Raw genomic sequence first — 22757 nt, 5'->3', positions numbered from 1 at the left:
TAATCTTCCCCCATTCAGGGATCCCTCCTTTGTTTACTTCTCTTACCCTTTGCTTCCTCATCCATTTATCCCTCCCTCCTCATTTCTTTATAGATTTTGGAAGGTGTTATATCCTTCATGTTATATATGTAGTGTTGCCTATTGAACCTTTTCTTGATATGAGTAGGTTTTCAGAACTATGAGCCCCTCTCGTCTCCCAATGTCCCTGTGTCTATTGTTCCATTGCACTTCATTTGTATGACATGATTACTATTTTTATCTTTTCTCTGCCAATATTTCTTTTGAGTTTACCCTATTGTTAATGTAAATCTTTACACTTACAATGTAAAAATATAAAACAATTTGTCCATGTTTGTTCAGTTTGTCTATATTGAGTTCCTTAAAATTACTCTTTCATATTGGCTCTTACACATTAAATTTTCTGTTAAGTTCAGGTTTGGTTCATAGAAAGTCTTGAAAATCTGCAGAATCATTGAATGTCCATTTTTTCTCATCAAAAATTGTAAATAATTTTGCTAGATGTGATATTTTTGGTCACAAGCCTAGTTCTTTTGCTTGAATGTAGATATGGTTCCAAGATCTGCGGTCTTTTGTGGAAGCTGCTGATAAGTCTTGTAAAATTCTAGTTGTAGCTCTAGTGTATTTGAATTGTTTTTTCTTGTTTCTTGCAAAATTTTTTTCTTTGATTTGGGAGTTTCAAAATTTGGCAATAATATTCTTATGTATATTTTCCACAATGGATCTCTTTGAGGTAGTGATCAATGGATTTTTTTCCATTTTTACTTTCCCCTCATGTTCTACCACTCTAGGACAATTTTCTATGATTATTTCTTGCATTATTGTGTCAAGGTTCTCTTTTTGATCACAATGTTCTGACAGTCCAATTATTCTTATATTTTTTTTATTTGTTCTTCAGATCTGTTGTTCCTCTTATGAGATATTTCACATTCTATTCTATTTTCTCATTATTTATCATCTGTTTTGTTATTTCTTGGTCTCTCAGAGCTTCACTGGCTTCCCCTTGCCCAATTCTAATTTTCAGAGTTATTTTCATCTTTGAGACTCTGAACCTCCTTTTCTAATTGGCTAACTTTTTTTTTATCATAATCTTATTTTACTTGAATGGTCTTACTTTTTTTCTTTAGTTTTTCCTCAATATCTCTCATTTGATTTTTGAATTCTTTTTTGAGTTCTTCTATAAATTCTCTCTGGGCAGGGAGCCATTTTATGTTACTCCTTGGGGCAGAAGATTTTTTTTAACTAAAGAGTCCTCCTCTGAAGATGAATCCTTGTCTTCCCTGTTCTCATAATGTATTTCAATGGTGGGATTCTTTCTTCTTAGCTGGTTCAATTTTTTTGAATAAGAGGTAATATTATTAGAATATATTAGAATAAGAACTCTAATCATGGGGTGGGAGAGATGATGCCTCAAGCTTCCCTTCAGCTCTCAACTCTGACTAGGAACCCCAAATCAAGAACTCCACCCTCCTGCAAATGCCCATAGCCAACAGTTTTCCTGTTCCTCTGCTTATGCACTCACCAAGTCCTTGTTTGTATTGCACAAGACTGCATCTTAACATCACAGCTGGGTCTGGTGTTCCCAATCAGCCAAAGTTCTCTCTGTCTTCCCCAATTAAGGACTCAAATTCCCACTAGACAGTCCTGGAGGTGAAAGTCCTGTAGTTTCTGCTAAGGCTTCAGCCACACTCAGCTAGTCCAAAGGATCTTCACTTGAAGTTTCTAAGGAGTTAACCTGCAGGTGTCTGCACTTTAGTTCAAACCTGGCTTGTGGTCTTTCTTTAGCTCTTGTAGAGTTGTATCAAGAGAACCTCTGTTCTGCCCCAAGTATTCTTGATTTTTCACCAGTTTATGTTCACCTGAAATATAAATTTATTCAATTTGTGGGAGAAATTAGGAGAGCTTGAAATTTACCAATCTACTCCACCATCTTCCCCTGTGTACCTATTTTATATACAAATTTCTCAGATAAAAAAGGGTCATAATTGGCAAAAGTCTAAGAAACCCTGGTATATATGATAAGACAAACAGGATTAAATTACTTCTTCAGTGTCACATAGGCAGTAAATTTCTGAGGCCAGATTTGAACTCATAAAGATGAATCTTCCTGATCCCAAGCCCAATACTCTATTATACCACCTATCTGTCCATTGCCAAAGATCACACAAGTAATAAATATTTAGTGTTGATATTTGAACCCAAGCACTATGACTAGAGCCAATGACCTTCATTTGGCAGGCCATCTGAGACCTCCATCTGGTAGTGTTCATAAACCAGCATTATTTGAAGTTGGAAAGTATGGACTTTAATCCAAGAAGATAGCTGGATAAAAAAAAAATCCTGGAGGTCGAAAGAGTCTTTGAACTTACAAAACTGAAATATTTTCCACATAGGTAAAGGGTGAAGCATAGGGGCTCCTTTTAGAAGCAAATAATAATCCATCTATGACTTAGTTGATAAATATTGTGGATTGGTTGAGTGAAATAAAGTGACCTATCCAGGGTCCTAAAGAAGTAACTATAGGAGTCAGAATTCAAACTCAAATTCCCTTGATTCTTAAGTCAGTACTCTAGTTTGGCCACCTGGTTTCTTCTACCCAAAACAGATATGTGATAGAGATGTATGCTTGGACCATAAGCCCACAACAATAGATATCCACCCTTGTTCTTCATTATATCCTTGATAACATTTAGTATGGTACTGTAAAAACAGGTACACAATAAATGTTTGTCACAAGAATGAATAAATGAATGGATAAATCAATGAGTAAATGAGTCAGAGTAGTACCTGACAGCAGTGTCTCATCAGAAGTAGCCAATTCAGTTAGATTTCCTTTCTGACAGTCTGACTGCCTTCTCACTAGTGATCTAGCTCAATTGGGTCTGATGTAAATATTCACTCGATCTCCCCATGCTCCAGCAACTAGGTTGTCAGTCAAAAACTCAAAGGTGACACCCACAGGTCAAATGTTGTCTTGATTTAATAGAAGAGTAATAAGCTGGCATCAGCAGAACAGAGATGCCAGAGAGTCAACAGAAAAATCCTGGATAACAGCTCAAGGCTATGACCAGGTTAATTATTCTGCAGATTTATAAGCTAATTCTTAATTATTCCATTTGGATTTAATAATGATTAAAATTTATATTAACATGGCAATTATATGTTTACAAAATCCATTCATTTTAATTCATTTATTTAATCAACAAATACTTATTAAGTAAGTAATCTGGGTCATAGAGATGAGTTTAGATGAGACATAGTCATTGTCATCAAAGAGTCACATTTTAGAAAGCAAGGATGGTATGAAAACAATGCAAATATATGTATACATATACATTTACATATACATATATATGCATATACATATACAAACAGACAGATATTTACTTTACAACATTATATAATAAGCAAAAAAACTAGAGCTCAGATGAAAGTCTAGGGCTAGATATACAGACCTAGAGATGATATTTCAGTCCTTTGGAAATGATGAGATCATCAAGTGAGATATGGGAGAAAAAGGACCCAAGACAGAGCATTGGAGGACATCCCCAGTTAATGTGTATTACTTAGATGAAGGAGACTAGAGTGAAAAAGAGTATGAATGAGAACAATCACAGACAGGTAGGAAATGATCACACACTTTCTGTTTAAAACTATGAAGTAATAAAAACTATGAAGCATGACTTTATAATAAAACCCATTCTACTTTTTGAATGGTGTTGTTATAAAGAAATTTCCTTACATTATCCCCTATTCCTCATATAAGTCTTTAATTTGCCTCTAGAAGTTTTTTTTTCCCCATTGTTCCTAGTGTAACTTTCTGGATCAAATAGAAAAAGTCTAATCTTTTTTTCATGTCATAGTTCTTCAAATATTTGGAGACATCCTTTGAAATCTCTTTTCAGGTTAGATACCAGAAATTAAAAAAAAAAAGAATTTTATATGTTATGGTTTCAAATTGTATAACTGTATTGGTTATTCTTCTTTGGCTTTGTTCCAGCTTGTCAATGGCCATCCAAAAAATGCCCAGTTCCATTTACACTTGAATATAATAATGCAGGGGTGGATGGTAATGTACACCGATACCACAGAACCCCTCATTCTAGATAATCAGTTCCCACCAATGAAGTCTAAACCTGAACTGACTTTTTTATTACTTTTTTTATTATTCCCTCCCCCACTCCCCTTTCTCGCTCTCTCATAATTGAACATAATTCAGAGGTGCATGGCTGTGTACAAAGAGATTCTAAACGCCTTCATTTTAAATGCTTAATATCCATTAAAGAAGTCTAAGCTTGAATTCACCTTCTTTTCTTTTCTTTCTACTTTTTCACTTCTTTTTTTATTCCTTTCAGCTTCTATAAAGGATTAATGTTCCTTTAAAAATTTAGGCATTTTTTCATGTAAATTCTTATTTAGCTATGTTTGTCTTTTTGATCCTAAAATTGAAGTGTTGATTTGCCTGGGTATAGGACTTTACACAATCCAATTATACATAATCCTTTTATATAAGTCCCAGGCCCAGGAATGTACCAGATATCTGTAATCCAATGAATTCAGAGATTCATCACCAGCCTGACCAAAAGGTGAGTATTACTTTTTGGGGGAGTGGGTTATTATAGCAACTCTCCAAGATTATCTATCAGTGTATGGGAGGGGGGTTGCAATCCCCATTGATATATACAGAGACATTAAAATATTAAACCTTGAAATACTAAAGCTCACTTCATTTTATTTGATTATTGCTTATCATTTTGACAAGAACTTATTTGCATTATCCAGTATGCAAGCCCTCTCTTTGTTTATGTAACTAAATAAACCTTCATTCTCATAACTTACAAATATGTTAAATAATGAAGGCAAAGACAGATTATTGGGAGTACTATCTATATTGACTCCTCCAGATTGATATACATCAGGTAATGGCAATCTGGGGAAAGGAGTGAGCCTGGTGATTCAACCAATTCTAAAAATTACCTAGAGGTATTGGTATGTAGTTAGTATCCATCTATCTTGTCCACAAAGAGAGTATTATTATGATTATTTTCTTGTTCTCATCTTTTTTAGATGGAGCTCAAATTGAAACAGTATAAGAACAATTCACTATCCTACTATTATGATTTTAGATTTACTGTTCTAGGGAATGTAGTACAGGTGAATAAAATAACTGTTTTGTGACTGGAAAAATATTTGGGGTGTAATCTTATTTTTGAAGGTTCATGGAATGTATCTTCAGAACATCTCTATTAACATACAAGTCAATAGGAATGATATGCGTTTCATCTTGTCTCCACATGGTTTTAATTTTTCCTCCTAAGTTATTATATTTTGAAATTTTTGATATCACATAGTTTAGAGATGAGAACTATTTAGTATAGAAATATCTATTAAAAGTTGTTTTTAGATTTTTTTGGATAAGTGTTTGATCTGAGCTATTGAAGGTGATAATTTTGCCAGAGATAACATTCTGTTTCAAAAAGTTTAGTTATTGAAATTGCAAGAATCTTTTAAAGACTATATTTGTAGTATAGGAATTGTCACTTCTAGTTTATGAAATATAGTGTGTTTCTGATGTACAATTCTAATCACTGTCATGTTTTGCTAGTTATTCAGTTGGTCCTACATTTTTTACAAGCTTCAAATCATTTGCCGCATAGTTTGATTTATATCTTCATATATTCTGTTATTATTATTTCAATTTTTATATTGTAGATTTTATTGTGATAAAAATATATGTAAATATATAGAACATGCAAATATATACATGTGTGTATCTGTGTGTAAATATATACCAAGTAATATATATTTGATATATACACATTCATTTCATATTGTTGTAGATTTTATAAAGAGAAAAATATAAATGTATATATAACACATAAATATATAATGTATGCATGTATATGTATATATGTATACATATATCAAGTAACATATATTTGATATATGCATATATGTACTATATATAAAGCAATTAACAAATATGTTTATTCAAAAATATATCCATATATATATTTGACATTTACAACAACCATTTAAGATATATATTTAGTCATTATTTTCTTACATTTAAGGCTGAGTTTTACAGAGTTTGACTTGCTCAAGATCACACAGTTATTAAGTGTCTGAGAGGTGAGTTAAAATCAGGTCTTTCTAATTTTACATCTAGTCTTCTATCCACTCTGATATTAATATGTTATTTGCTGAAATCCAGGTACTCTAGATGTCCTGATCTATAAGTCTAATAACTTTCAAAAAATGCTGTCAGTTTTGTGTAATTTATTAACAAATCCATAGTAGTTTATAATGATCACTATTTTACTTTTTAGATCTCTTTGCATGTTGACAAAAATTAAATAAGTTTATCAACTTATAGTGTTAAAGTCACTTCTTCCTTTTTTTTTTTAGTGAATAGTTTTTTTTTTAATTTTCAAAATATATGCAAAGATAGTTTTCAACATTCACTCACACAAAACCTGGTATTATAAAAATTTCTCCCTCCCTTTTCCCCACCCCATCCCTAGACAGCAAATAATCCAATATATATATTAAACATGTGCAATTCTTCTACACATTTCCACAATTATCATGCTGCACAAGAAATATCAGATCAAAAAGGAAAAAAAATGAGAAAGAAAGCAAAATGCAAATAAGCAAACAACAAAATGAAAATACTATGTTGAAATTCACATTTTATCCCCACAGTCCTCTTTCTGATTGCAGATAGTTTTCTCCATCACAAATATATTGGAATTGACCTGAATTGCCTCATTGTTAAAAAGATCTATGTCTATCAGTATTAATCATTGTAGTGTCCAGATTAGCTCTCAGGAAGATCTCGGTACCAGCCCGGGTCTTTGATCTTAGAAGAGGAGTGAAGAGGCAGGACTTACATGGATGGTCAAACATAGAGTCCATTTATTCCAAACTCTCTCAGCCTTATATACCCTAATATGCTTATATAATACCCTTATATAAATATACCCTTATATAACTACAGCACACTGAGCATGTGCTAACAATATACTGTGCATTGAGGACCACATAAACAACTTGCTATTGTGTGTAAATGTCTCTTTGCCACTTGGTATCTCTCTGCTTTAAGTCAGGTTACAACACAGGTTGTCACCACCCCCTGACTTCTCAGGAAAGCTGAGAACCATTAGGGGAGATGGGGAGCTGAACCAGACACTGTCAACAGGATTTCTTTTACTGGACTAAAGGGTCTTATACCTTGCCCAAGGTTCCCCACTATCTGTAACCCTTTACAAATCATCATTAATCTTTTTTGTTGCTGTATACAATCTTCTCTTGGCTCTACTCACTTCATTTAGGATCACTTCATGTAAGTCTCTTAATGCCTTTCTGATTTCTTTTCCATTAAAAAAAATAAAGACATCATGAGTTTTTCTTTGATCATGTGTCATTTATCTCAATAGTCAAAGATTCTCAAAGATTACTAATAACAGTTTAGCAATTACAGTCACAAATTCTTATAGTCCTGTAGAATATAGTTCTTTATAGGCCGGATGACAAACTCCTTATGACTTTCCCTTATGACTCCTATTGACCATCCTCTTTTATTTTGTTCTTTAAGTTCTGATTTTGTTATATCTTTACTAGTCTGAATCTATTCTTCTTGGAAAATAAAGCAAAAGAAAAGGAATTGAATATTTGTGTCTTTTCTCAGTCATCCATTTTGATTATCCCATAGGTATTAAATAATGATTTTTGCCTCTTCTTAAGTTTTCATCTTGCCACTACACATACACAGAAAGAGAAAGACTTTTTGTTATTTTATTATGAGTTGGGGCAAACTGCTCTACCCTAATTAATATAATTACAAAAGTATCAGACAGCATGACAGCATGTTTCAATCAATCAACCAGAAGTATAAAATAGTATAAATTTGAGAAGAATAAAAGTCTGTGATCACTAAATAAAGACAGATGATTCTACAAAGTCAATATTTTATGATTGGCTGGGCCTATGGTAAAAATAGCATCAAGTTTGGAATGATAAAATTTAGTAGGGATGTAACTCCAGACCCTCAAAGTCTCTGTTTCTGTCTCTCCATCTCTGTCTCTGTCTCTTTGTCTCTTGTGTCTCTGTCTGTGTCTCTGTCTGTCTATTTGTCTTTCTCTCTGTGTGTCTTTGTCTCTCTCTGTTTCTGTCTCTCTCTCTTCCTCCTCTCTCCTTCCCTCTCCCTCTCTCCTTTCATTCTTCCCCCATTAGACTTTCTGAGTTTAGGAGATCCAAAGATTGCACAAGAGTTAATTGTGACTGGAGTAAATAATAGTTTCCAAAACCATAGCTTTCTTCCTCCTTCTTTAGCAACCAAATAGAATTGGGGGAAAAGAGTACCACTAGCAGCAGACAAATAGCCTAACACAGCAAAGGAGCATTCTGATTCACCAGCCAGGAGCGATATGAGGAACAAGCCCAATGGAGAAATTCATCTATTACTAATATCATGCCCTATAGCAAATTTCACAAGAATTCTACAAAGGGAGAAAAGAACTTTTAGTAGCTAAGAAGTATGGATCTTTGCTTTGTCCACATGCTTTCTTATGTTTACATAGGTAACTCACCATAATTGTGATCTAAATTTAAGCACACTCTTCCTCTAAATTCTATAATTATTTGTGGGAAAGTACACCACAGGCTTTAGAGATAGGTTATATTCTGTAATAGCTGTTCTTTCTAAACCATTCTAGTAAATATTCTTTTCTAAAAACTAATTGAAATCAATTGACTGATATTATGGGATAGATTCTGATAAGGGTTTGTAAGTCAAATTAAGTGAAATCCAGCCCCTGAGGCTTCTCCAAAAGAACACCAACGGAGTGATCACATCCACTTTGAGACCCAAACTGCCAATATGACTGGGAGTTAGGGGGGTGGTATAAAGCATAAACCTCAGATAATTCTAGAGTTATATACTTGACATTTGTCCAGAACTTTCTTTAGTCTCTTTAGTAATAATATCTCCTTGTCTGTTCTTACTTCCATCCTCTGTAACTGTATGGTTTTGAAAATCTGAGATAGTTGATGAATTCTCTGTGCAACTACATTAGTTCATTTAGATCTTTCTCCCTATTTATTATTTTTTTATAAAAATCATTTGTTAATGAGAAGAAAAATCTGCAAAGATTTTTATGAGCTGATGCAAAGTGAAATATATTATGTACAAAGTAACAGTAATATTATAAGACATTAAGCTGTGAATGACATAATTGTTTTCAGCAATACAATGACCCAACACAACTCTAAAGGACTCATGAGGAAACATACTACCCATATGGAAAGGAAAAACTGATGGCATCTCAATGTAGATTGAGGCATAAGTTTTTTCCTTTATTTTTCTTGAGGGATTTTGTTTTTTGTTTTTTGGAAGATTTTTGTTTGTTCTATGTTTACTTTCACAACATGATTAGTTTAGAAATGTTTTGCATGACTACACATATGCAACCTATATTGAATTACTTGAATGCTTGGTGAAGGGAGGTGGGGAAAATGGAGGAAGAGAATCTGGAATTCAGTTTTAGAAATGAATGTTGACAATTATTTTTGCATATAACTTGGGGGAAATAAAATACTAAATTTAAAAATGTTTTTTTAAAAAAAATCATTTGGTTTTGTTTTTCCAGATTTCATTCTCAAGAACTCCTGAACTTTCCTGGGCTCTCTTTCATTATAGGTCTTCAAGCAGAAACAGAGGACCAGTTGTCAGGAATGTTAGAGTACACATCCTTTGCCTGAATGGTTAAATAAGATGACTAGTGAGATGCCCTCCAAAACAAAATCTGTGATTCTGTGACTCTTCAGCCTCCTTTTTAAAAAATTTAGATCATGGAGTTTATTATTTTTCTAAATTTTCTGAAATCTATTCTACTAAAGTCTATTGTTCATGACACATTATTCTTAGCCTTCCCTTACTTGTTAAGTATGAATACTAATTTGAGATGGTCCTTTCCTAGCAATCACCTACTCCTTATTTCTTAAAACCAGGTTAAAAATGGTAGTTCCCACATCCAGCCATTCTGGAGAGCAATTTGGAACTATGCCCAAAAAGTTATCAAACTGTGCATAGCCTTTGATCCAGCAGTGTTTCTACTGGGCTTATACCCCAAAGAGATACTAAAGAAGGGAAAGGGACTTGTATGTGCCAAAATGTTTGTGGCAGCCCTGTTTGTAGTGGCCAGAAGCTGAAAAATGAATGGATGCCCATCAATTGGAGAATGGTTGAGTAAATTGTGGTATATGAATGTTATGGAATATTATTGTTCTGTAAGAAATGACCAGCAGGACGAATACAGAGAGGATTGGCGAGACTTACATGAACTGATGCTGAGTGAAATGAGCAGAACCAGGAGATCATTATATACCTCAACAATGATACTGATGTATATAGGATGTATTCTGATGGAAGTGGACTTCTTTGACAAAGAGAAGATCTAACTTAGTTTTAATTGATCAAGGATGGACAGAAGCAGCTACACCCAAAGAAAGAACACTAGGAAATGAATGTAAACTGCTTGCATTTTTGTTTTTCTTCCTGAGCTATTTATACCTTCTAAATCCTATTCTCCCTGAGAAACAAGAGAACTGTTCGGTTCTGCACACATATATTGTATCCAAGATCTACTATAACCTATTTAACATGTATAGGACTGCTTGCCATCTCGGGGAGAGGGTGGAGGGGGGGAGGGGAAAAATCGGAACAGAAGTGATTGCAAGGGATAATGTAAAAAATTACCCTGGCATGGGTTCTGTCAATAAAAAGTTATTTTAAAAAAATGGTGGTTCCCTTTATTGTTTCTTCCAAGACTTGAAGAATGAAATTATCATCAAAAGAATTCAAGAATTTATCAGTGGGTTAATACTTGGCTGAGAAACTGCTGAAGCACATATGCTTGATTGATTGAAAGATTATCACTAATTAATTATACAATAACACCAGCTTTGTGATCTGTTTCTAGAATCCATTAGCTTATTCCTTTTTCTAATCTGATGGTTTATTGGCCTATTCCCTCCATGGTATGTTCTCCTCTACAACATTAGGACTGGATTTAGAGTTGAAGAATGAATAGGGTAAAAGAGAGAAATATCAAGAATGAAAGCCAGATTGTGAGCCTAGGTGACTAGAAACATGATCTTAATACTTTCCTTCTAGGTTAGATTTGGGGGGAGGATCCTTCTTGTTTTATTCATTCATCTTTCCAGCTTCAGGGAATTTGTGCTAGGGTCATACCTCATGTTATGCTAGACTTCCGGGATTTTGAAGTATGAAATTTAAAAAAAAAATTTAATAGCTTTTTATTTACAAGTTATATGCATGGTAATTTTACAGCATTGGCAATTGCCAAACCTTTCATTCCAGTTTTTCCCTTCCTTCCTCCCACCCCCTCCCCAGATGGCAGGATGACCAATACATGCTAAATATGTTAAAGTATAAACTAAATACACAATAAGTATACATGACCAAACCATTATTTTGCTGTACAAAAAGAATCAGACTCTGAAATATTGTACAATTATCCCGTGAAGGAAATCAGAAATGCAGGTGGGCAAAAATATAGAGATTCAGAATTCAATGTAATGGTTCTTAGTCATCTCCCAGAGTTCTTTCACTGGGTGTAGCTGGTTCAGTTCATTACTGCTCCATTGGAACTGATTTGGTTCATCTCATTGCTGAAGAGGGCCACGTCCATCAGAATTAATCATCATATAGTATTGTTGTTGATGTATATAAGGATTTCCTGGCTGTGCTCGTTTCACTCAGCATCAGTTCATGTAAGTCTCTCCAGGCCTTTCTGAAATCATCCTGCTGGTCATTTCTTACAGAACAATAATATTCCATAACATTCATATACCACAATTTATTCAGCCATTCTCCAACTGATGGGCATCCACTCAGTTTTCAGTTTCTGGCCACTACAAAGAGGGCTGAGAAGGTTGGATTTTTAAGGCCTTCCATAGAATCTCAGGAGACTGCTATGGACATGTGACAACTTGGGCCTATGGTGTCATTTTCTGAGTAAACCCTAGCCAATTGTGCACATAGCATTAGATGCTATTATAGCTGTCTTTGTATCCTGAGTCTTACTATCTCTATAGATTATAAGCTACAAATATTTCAGTAAAGTCTTTGTCATGCTGGGAGGCTTTAGCCTTATTGACCTATACTATTAGGTTAATGGATCATCTATCCTATTGTCCAAACTTTTGCTTGACTTTTTGTACAGCTTGGGGGAGAAAAGTCATTCACTAGAGTGGCTCAATGGATTTCTTAATTATTTTTTTGATCCAGTCCTTTTATATGTTTTTAGTGGAGTAGGATGGAGTATGACCTGCTTATAATCATCTGGCCTGATCGTCTGTATATTTTTAAAAATGTTTCAGTGTTTGTTTCTTTCTTTCTCCCTCCTCTCCCTTCACCTACCTTTCCTCCTTCCTTCCTTCCTCCCTTCCTTCCTTCTTTTCTTCCTTCCTCCCTTCCTTCCTTCTTTCCTTCCTTCCTTCCTTCTTTCCTTCCTTCCTTTCTTCCTTTCTTCCTTCCTTCCTTCCTTCCTTTCTTCCTTCCTTCCTTCCTTCCTTCCTTCCTTCCTTCCTTCCTTCCTTCCTTCCTTTCTTCCTTTCTTCCTTCCTTCCTTTTCTGTCTCTTTCTTCTTTCTTTCCTTAAAAAGAAAAATTAATTTTTATAATGCATATATTTGAGCAAAACAAATTTTTACATTTTCCATGTGCAAAAATGTATGTTTAATTCTACATCTTAAGTTAATTACCTGTCAAAAGAGGGATACCATGCTTCATCATAGTCACTCTACTATTGTGGAGTTTTTTAGAGTTCATAAGTGTTTCAAAGATGTTGATTTTTTTATAAAGTTGTTATTGTATGAGATTTCCTCCTCGATCTGCTCACATCACTTTTTGGCAATTCAAAGGACTCTTTCGAGCTTTCTTGACACCATCCCTTTTGTCATTTGAATCAATAATATCCAGTTGTATTAATGTATCATTATTTGTTTATCATTCCCCAATTGTGGGCACCTCTTAATATTTTTTGTAATGTTCTCATTTTACATATGAGAAATCTCAGAAAGTTGAACTGATTTTCTCAATTTCACAAAGTTAATTACTATTTGACATAGGTTTTTAATTTATGTCTTCTTAATGCCAAGGCTGATGCCCTATCTATTATATTAGTGGTACTGCGATTTACTATTACCTTAGATAAACCACTTAATTTTTCTGGGTCTTAGTTTGCTCTCCTGTAAAATTAAGAGAATTGGACTAAATAGTTTCTATAACATCTCCTTAGGGGCTGTTTGGAACAAGTCAAATCAGTTTGTATGAGCCAATTGTCAAATTAACAAATTAACAAAGAAAGTGTTAACAATGTAGATTAAATTTCACAGTATACATTGGAAAAAAATCAGGACAGTTTTAAACATTTACTACCATACTCCTAGGTCTTTTCCAGCTATAAATCTGTAATTGATTAAATATATTGCTGGCAAACATTGTCCAATGGGTGAAATTTGAGATAGAATATGTTCACATTTTTACAGCTTCTGGGAATTAAACACATTATTTTTTTTTCCTTTTTTATGTAAGGTTTTCCATGAATTTTTATTGTTATTTAAAAGTGGGATACTATTGAATAATTTTTAAAAATTCATGGAATCTTAGGGACTTTTTGAGCTATAAGGGATCTTAGAAACCTTCTAGTTGAAACCCTTCATTTGATAGAATTGAACTGTTTATCTCTTTACTTTGAAAGGCTCAATTGATTTTTAAGACATGAACAATGGCATATGGAAGACTTTCCCCAATATGTTGAAAATAGGACCAAATGGTCCTATTGACAAGAGAAAGTATCCTACCTCTTCAGCATAAGTTCCTTTGGTTTCACAAGTATTTTTCCACATCTATATTTCCAGATGTCTGATACACACACACACACACACACACACACACACACACGCACACCTCTCTCTCTGTCTCTGTCTATCTTCTCTCTCTCTCTCTCCCCTGTGTCTATCTGTCTGTCTGTCTGTCTGTCTGTCTGTCTCTTTCTCTTCCCTCTCTCTCTCATATAGCATTAATCAGGAGTTCCATGATGCCACTTCTGTTTAAAGAAAATATTCCAATATTGTTCCTAGCAATACACTGATAGGTAGTGACTGCTGATTTTGTGTTAGACCTGAAAACTTGTCACTAGTATTTCAAAGTTTCAAACCATCTGAACTTGCTTACTTTATTTGCCAGTATTTTCTTGGGAATTTGCACTTAAGAAAGTAATAGGTCAAAAAAACCTGCCTTAATGCTTCAAAAAAAAAAAAAAAAAAGAGCCAGCTACAGAGTACTTTTCAGCCTAGTCTGAAATGGCTAAGTTGTAATAGCTTCCTCTAGGGGCCCTATTACATTCACTGTGATTTAAGTGAGGGGTAGCAGCGCTCTGGGATTTGCCATTGGGGGATAACCATCATATTTATAAATGTACGTAGCCAGCTGAGAATATAGACCTGAATAGATATGATCTGACTTGGTCATAATGCCATAACTAGGATGAGAGGACAGCCCCAAAACTGAAAAACAATAATAATCCAGAGAGATAAAGTGATGGTAAAAAACAGTAAACTTTTCCAGATGAAATGTCCAGTATAGTGAAAAACCCTGTGGGTGTTTAGTATCTTATTTGATCCAAGAAGCCTACAAACCCAAATCTCAAGTCTCAAATAAACTTTGGTTTTATATATAGAGACATTTTCCCAGTGGAAAAACTGGCCTGCCATTTCCACTTGTATTAATACTTATTAATAATTTTATTCCTGCCTATATGTTTCCCTTCAAAAACAATAGGTGGGATATTGATCTGGGGAGCAGGTAATGAGTGAATTCAGTTAAAAGTCATGTGGTAAGCAAAGTTTATGCTATCATGAGTTGCTAATAGTAGCTAAAATTTACTTATTACTTTACAATTTGATAAGTACTATATGTGTGTTATATACACATATCAGATTGCATATGAATTATAAAATATTTTATCATATATTTATGTTTTATAAAAATATTATATATAGCTATATGTAAGATATTTAATTGCACAAATATGTATATGTGTGTATGTGTATAAATATATACAAGGATGTGACAAAATATCATTTAATCCTCACAACAACCTTATTATTGCATAATACATAAGGCAATATTATTACTTTATTCTTATATCCATTTTATAGGGGAAAAAAAACAATAGAGGTTAAAGGAACTTACCAGGTCGGGACACTAATACATTATTGTTGGAGTTGTGAACTGATCCAATCATTTAGGAATGTAATTTGGAACTAAGTTCAAAGGACTATCAAATTTTACATATTCTTTGATCCAGCAGTGTCTCTACTGGGTATGTATCCCAAAAAGATTATTAAAAAGTGGAAAGAACTCAAACTAAGCTGATTCCCATCAGTTAGGGAATGACTGAATTATGGTATATGAATATTATATGGTATATTATGGTATTTGAATATTATAAAACATTATTGCTCAATAAGAAACCATAAACAGGATAATTTCAGAAAGGCCTGGAGAGGCTTACATGAATTGATGTTAAGTAAAGTGAGTAGAATGAAGAGAATATTATAGACAGCAAAAACAACAAGTGAAAGGATTTGAAAACAAATCTTGTTAACATCAGATTCTACATTCTGTCTGCTGTCCCATCCATTTGCCTCTATGGGTCTGAGATAACACCACAAGTGAAGGAATTTTTTATTTTATTTTGCATTATTTTTTATTTTATTGAAGTAATTTTCTTTGATACCTTTACAACTCATTAAAATAGTGAGCCTTGATTTATTTGAAATTTCACAAGGTTTTCAAGTTCCTGAGGGGACTATGATCCAACTATAACTACATTTGGTACTTGCCAATTAAAGGATAGAAGATGATGATGATAATAATCATAATAAGAAATACAGTCATGGGGCAGCTAGGTGGTGCAGTGGGTAGAGCACCAGCCCTGAAGTCAGAAGGACCTGAGTTCAAATTTGGCCTCAGACACTTAACACTTCCTAGCTCTGTGCCCCTGGGCAAGTCACTTAACCCCAATTGCCTCAGCCAAAAAAAAATGACTATCTGTCTATCTATCTATCTATCTATAGATTGATATAGATATAGTCATGGAGAGGCTCATGTTGTGTGTGTGTGTGTGTGTGTGTGTGTGTGTGTGTGTGTGTGTATCATTAAGGCTGTGAATGATAGAGCCAGAGCATAGGGAGAGCATTGCTTTAAAGAAAGTGTGTGTACAGATGTGTAGAAATGCTAGGTGTGGTTGATTTAGGCCTAGTGCTACTATTATTAGACCAAGTTGGCTGGATGTGGAAAAGGATAAAATTTTTTTGATATCGTTTTGTGTGATGGCGCAGATAGAGGTGAATAACGTTGTGATACTTTCTAAGCAGAGTATGATGGTTAAGGCTGTTTGGTTGTTTTGTATAACAGGGTTGAATCGGATTAGGAGGAAGATGCTTGCAATAACTATGGTGCTAGAGTGGAGTAATGCTGATACAGGGGTGGGGGCTTCTATGGCTGAAGGTAGTCATGGGTGCAAGCCTAATTGAGCTGACTTCCCGGTTGCGGCAATGAGAAGTCCTAGTAGTGCTAGGATATCAATGTTTGTTATGAAGATGTGTTGGATGTCTCAGGAGTTATTGTTAATCATCAGTCATGCTATAGTTAGTATAAAACCGATATCGCCAATTCGGTTGTATAAGACAGCTTGAAGAGTGGCAGTGTTTGCATGAGTTCATCAGAACCACCATCCAATGAGTATAAATGATATAATTCCTACACCTTCTCATCTGATGAAAAGTTGGAATAGGTTATTCGCAGAGACAAGGATGATTATGGTGAATAAGAAGATAATTAGATATTTGAAAAAATGGTGTATATTTGGGTCTGTGTGCATGTCTCATATTGAGAACTCTAGAATGGATCATGTGACATGTAATGCAATGGGGATGAAGATGATGGAAAAATAGTCTAGTTTAAAGCTTATCGTTAGGTTGAATGTATTTATTAAGAATCATTGTCAGTTTGAAACTGTGGTTTTTTTGTCCTGAATGGATGAATAGGGTTAATGGAAGATGGCTAGTAAAGAAAGCCAGTTTGACTGTGTTTTTACATAGTAATGAGAAGTTGCTGGTTTTGTGTGGGAGAGAGATGTTATAGATTAGAGGGAAGGTAAGCATAATAATGGATAGTAGCAATGAAGAATTTAATAAATAGTTAATTACTTTTATTTGGAATTGCACCAAAATTTTTGGTTCCTAAGACCAATGGATGACTATTATCCTTTAAAAGTGAGAAAGCCATGGGTTTTAATAATGGGGTCAAGAATTAGCAGTTCTTGTAACTTTCTCGGGCATATAAGGAGATTTAAACTCCTAATTTCAGATTCACAATCTAAACTATATTTGCAGTTTGTAATGCCAAGAATAAATTTGGGGCAGATGGAAATAATTAGTAGGGGAAGGAATGTGTGTGTATGTATAGGCTGCAACTTATAACTGGTGAACTCCAAAGAATAACAAAAAATAATTTACCACTTATATAGTACTTACATAACACTTTAGGATTTGCAAAGGAGTATGCACACACACAATACACATATATATGTATGTGTGTATTAACTCATTTCATCCTTACAACAACACTATAAGGGAAAGTAATCCAAAGAATCAAATGGATAGAATAAAAGATATCAGGGAGATAGCCATTATCAGGCAAATTGATTATAATCAGCATCGTAGGATGGAAACTCCAAATTGATGTGATCAAAATCCATTTGGATTTTTTAGTATGATTATTATTTGGACACAGTGTGCTAAAGAAGGCCAATCAGAATCAGGAAAACCTGACATCAAGTTGTATGAGAGATTCTAACTCTGTGATTAGGGGCAAGTATTTTAGTCTTATAAAGGTAGCAGAGACTTGAAATCAGAATAGATTTGAGTTCAAAGCTGGTCTCAGGACCTTACTATCTTAGCAACTCTGGGCAAGTCATGGGAGTCCTGTCTGCTTCAGTTTCTTCAGCTTTGTGAAATGGAGATAATGATGATACCTACCTTCCAGGAGATTTGAGAGGATCAAATGAGATCATATTTGTGAAGCACTTAGCATGATATCTAGCATAGAGTAGCCATTTAGTAAACATTTGTTTTTCCTTCTCTCTCTATACCTAAAGCATCTCTTAATGCTCTGTCTTAGAGAAAATGCTGGTTTTCATCAGTGGAGAAATAGTATCATTATTTATTGGAGATCAGGACATCTAGACAATCCTATCATTCTACATAAGAAGAAATGGAGACCAAGATAAGCAAAGTGACTTACTTAAGGTTATATAGGCAGTAAGAATCTAAATTAGGGCTCCAAATTATATCTTTGGACTCCAGAGACATTTCATTATGCAGAATCTGAAGGATAAAATCAGAACTGGATCAAATATATACATACATACATACAAATAAATAGAGTCAGAGATGATAAGATGAGAAACAAATAGACAGACAGAGAAATGGAGAGAGACAGAGAGAAAGAAAAAGAGAGAGAGAGAGAGAGAGAGAGAGAGAGAGAGAGAGAGAGAGAGAGAAAGAAAGAGAGAGAGAGAGAGAGAGAGAGAGAGAGAAAGAAAGAGAGAGAGAGAAAGAGAGAGAGAGGAAAAAGGGAGGAGAGGAGAATGGAGGGAAGAAGAGGACAGGAAAGAGAGAGAGATGTGTTATAAAAGTTTATGTAGTTTACAAGTGTCACATATTTCTAATAGTGATAACTCACAACTACATAGTTCTTTTTAACATTAGCAAAACCATTTCCTCACAACTCTGTGAAAGATATGGCATTAGAATTATTATTATTCCCATTCTATAGGTTGAAAAACTGACATTCAAAAAGTTTAATAATTTGCCTAAGTTTATAAAATACTGTTTTTCTTTAGGTCAAAATTCCCAGTAGGTCACAGAGACAGAGTTAGGACTAGAATCTAGAGATCCTAACTGCATTAGGTTTTCAGTTTCAACATAATTTTTATTATTTTTTTTTAATTTTGAGAGATAACATAGTATATTGGGGAAAGTCAGGAAAGTAAGGGGCTTAAATTACATTTCTGAGGCTTACCAATTAAATGACTATGGACATATCACCCAACCATATTGAGATTTAGTTTCTTCATCTATAAAATGGACATAGTAATATAATATTTCACAGAGTTGTCACTAGAATGAAATACTGTACAAAAACCATTTTAAAAAATCAAGACATTTTCAAATGTTTTTGTCATTTTCATAGCATAAAAATCAAGTTCTACATTTTTGTGGGAAGATCACAGATAGTACAAAATTCAAAAATGAATTTAAATGTAAGACAAAGGACAACTCTACTGACATTGTCAAGTATTGAGCCCTCTTCTATGCTCTGGCAAGAAATCATATAACCAAACTCATTAAAGCTTCCCCACAATCCAATTAAGACCTATAACACAGAGAATACAAGCTAGCTAATGGTACAGAAGGTAAAACATTTCTCACTGTCAGGGACCCTAACTTGGATCAATGCCATCATTTCTCTCTGAGGCACGAAGGTTACAATTTGAGACTTTCACCCCTGGCTAAGGACTTTAACCAGGCAGAGAGGTAAGGAAGGTATTTTTTATTGTTTCTTAAAAACAGTAAAACTGAAAGAGAGAAATTGTTACTTCCCTGAAGCCTTAGAGGGAGTCTGCTACCAGAGAGTTTCTAAGAGAGAGAAAAAAAATCGATGAGAAGAAAGAATTCTGGGATTTATGTTTGAATGATATGTACTGATTAACACTAAAAAAGTAATCCACTGTGCAGTAACATCTCAAGTATGAAGTGTGATTTCACCAGGGAAGTTTATCAAGCATAGAATGAGAGGAAGGCAATCACATTAAAAAAAAAAAAAAAAAAAAAAAAAAAAAAAAAAAGCTAAATAGGAAAGGATATTTTAATCTGGAAATTTATCATCTCTTCAGAATTTCATGACACACAAAAGTCAAACTGTGACTTAGGTGGTTTGTGATGCAGTTAAAATCTCTGTACAAACATCTCTCTAAATGCAATGTTAAACCTTCAACATCACTCATTTAAACCTGCCTATATTTGTAGGCAGCATCTCGGTCAGCTCCGGTTCCCTAGCTCTCTGATGCTGTTCTTTGTTTTGTTCTCCTGTCAAGTCTTCTGAGCTGGTGTCTTCTTCTGTGAAGTATTTCTATATTACATTGCTGACTACAAAGATGGTTTGTATGCTTAGAAACTAGCTCGAGGACTTAAAACTCTTTTCTGTTCTGCAGTCGTTAATTTTTCATTTACACAGCACCTTATGAAAGGTAGTCAACACACTTAACAATACATTGTACAGCCATAAATATTGTATTGGAGATATAATCCACACAATTTACAAGTTTCATTTTCAGTAGATATCTGTATAATGCTAGAAATTTTAGCACTGGGCAAGCGTACATTTTTAATAATATCTTTATAATCACTAGAAAACAAATGACCTACACTTTAATAGGAACTCAAGACATTAGCTGCAGCTTCTACTAAACTCTGTAAAGCCTAATAAAGTAGTTTTATGTAGAAGTCTTTTTTTGGAAGGAAGAAATATTACTTAGATTTCATCAGCACATAAAAATGTTATCTCAGGAACACTGGATAATTCATATATTTCTAAATTACAACACATTCCTGTCACTTGAACATGAGATCATTCTAATTTTTTTCTTTTAAAAAATAGTCTGGATTGGGTCATGTTTTGCATTTTGCCCCATTAGAATTAATGATGTTATTTACTGAGCACCTGATTCTGTGCTTGTCTTACTTCCTGCAAAGTAGTTCATGTGAAGTGGCAACATAATAAAGAAGGAAATATTATTTGTTCTCTTCCCCAATTCTCAAGAGCTTGGTGTAAATTCTACCTGATAATATGTGTTTATTTTGTTCTATGTTCCTTTAAGGCTCAATATATAGGAGGAGGCAGCTGGGATTTTCAGAGACATAGCCTTTGTAGGTGTCTACTCTTGAGCATCTGCAGAGACTACACTTGATCTGGGAAACAAAATATTCTCAGCTCTGGAAAGCCTTGATCCAGGAAACTGTCTCCTGCTATGGAGCTTCAGCTGGAGGGTTTCAACTTTCTCCTCTCTACCCCCAGGAGAGGCCAGAAGCATCAGACAACAAGGACTCAACTGAGCCAGGCACAATACATATTTTCCTAGTATTATCTATCCTGTAATGAAGGCACTTCATAATTCTATAACATATTAAATTTCATGGTTATTAGCCAATTTTTTGTGTCACCACAAAAATGAAGGTAATGCTAAAGTAATAATAATATAATAACAATAATAATACCGTCATTTATTTATACTTACAAAATGCTTTGCACACATAATTTGGTTTCTTTGGACCTGACTATTGTTAAAATGATTTTGGTGAGATATGACAGCATCCTCTGATCACAAATCTTTCATTTATCCTCAATAAGGACTTTTGAAATCTTACCAAAGTACAGGCCTTATAATCTCCTTAAGAGCTAAAGACCCTAGAAAGTAGTATTTTATATCCTCTCTGCTCCTATAGCAGCTACTAAAAGGGGGAAAAACATTTGTGCAGCTTCTACTCTTATCCTACTTCCCACAGGTTGCTAACATTTCTGACTGGCATTTTCAATGTTCACTGGCCACAGGGATAGAGATATAACCATTGATTGTTATCAGAGAGGTTGGGGGTCCAGAACCAATCTTTAGGGAATATCAGCTACAGTTTCAAAGGCAGTGAACTAAGCCAGGATATCCCTGTGTCCTAAGGCAAGCAAATTTCTCACAGATTATTTCTGTATCTTTAAAATGAGGTAATGGAACTGAAGGATATCTACCTCTAAGATGGCATGCTTCTATAATGAGTATCACAGTCATGAAGGCAGAAAAGTTCTGTCAAAATTATGAGTCAGAAAGAAATAGACACAGAGACAGACAGAGGGGGAGAGACAGAGAGTCAAAGACAAAAAGAACAAGGGAGTAATGAAGAAGGGAAGAGATAGAAGGGAAGAAAGAGGAAAAGATGAGACAAAAAGAGAGCACATTTATTAAATGTTGAGGATAACAAATAAGACAGCACCTTCAAGAAGCTTATATTCTAGTTAGGGATATTGAGATATTTAATAAAGAGACTGGGACCTTAGGTCACCAAGATATCTATCACGGAGAAGAGAAAATTTAGTAGGGATTCAATACCTGTCTTTACTTATGGAAGATCTATTTCATAGAAAAGAGAATATTCAGAATTAAGGGCAATGGGTGAAAGTTACAAATGAGAAAATTTAGGTTTGATATTAGGAACAATCTTCCCAACAATTATATCTTAAAAATGGAATGGGCTTCCCCTGAAATTATCAGGTATGTCTTTATTGTTTGAGTTGGATAACTATTATTTGCATAAGTTGGTGACAAATTCTCTTCCAGGAATGGTTTGAACAATATAGTCTTTGTGGTTCTTTCCAATCTGATAATTTGTAATTTTACATGGGTCAAGTTGAAATATGACTCATTGCAACTTCTACACACTCTTCTTGATTATGTTTTATAGGGTCAACTATAAGCAGAGTAGTCCTCTTTCCATATAAAAGTCCTTCAAATCCTTGAAAGCCTTTTTTATTCT

This window comes from Sarcophilus harrisii, chromosome 4 (genome assembly GCF_902635505.1).
Source record: "Sarcophilus harrisii chromosome 4, mSarHar1.11, whole genome shotgun sequence".
Lineage (NCBI taxonomy): Eukaryota > Metazoa > Chordata > Mammalia > Dasyuromorphia > Dasyuridae > Sarcophilus > Sarcophilus harrisii.
This window is presented reverse-complemented; position numbering follows the sequence as displayed.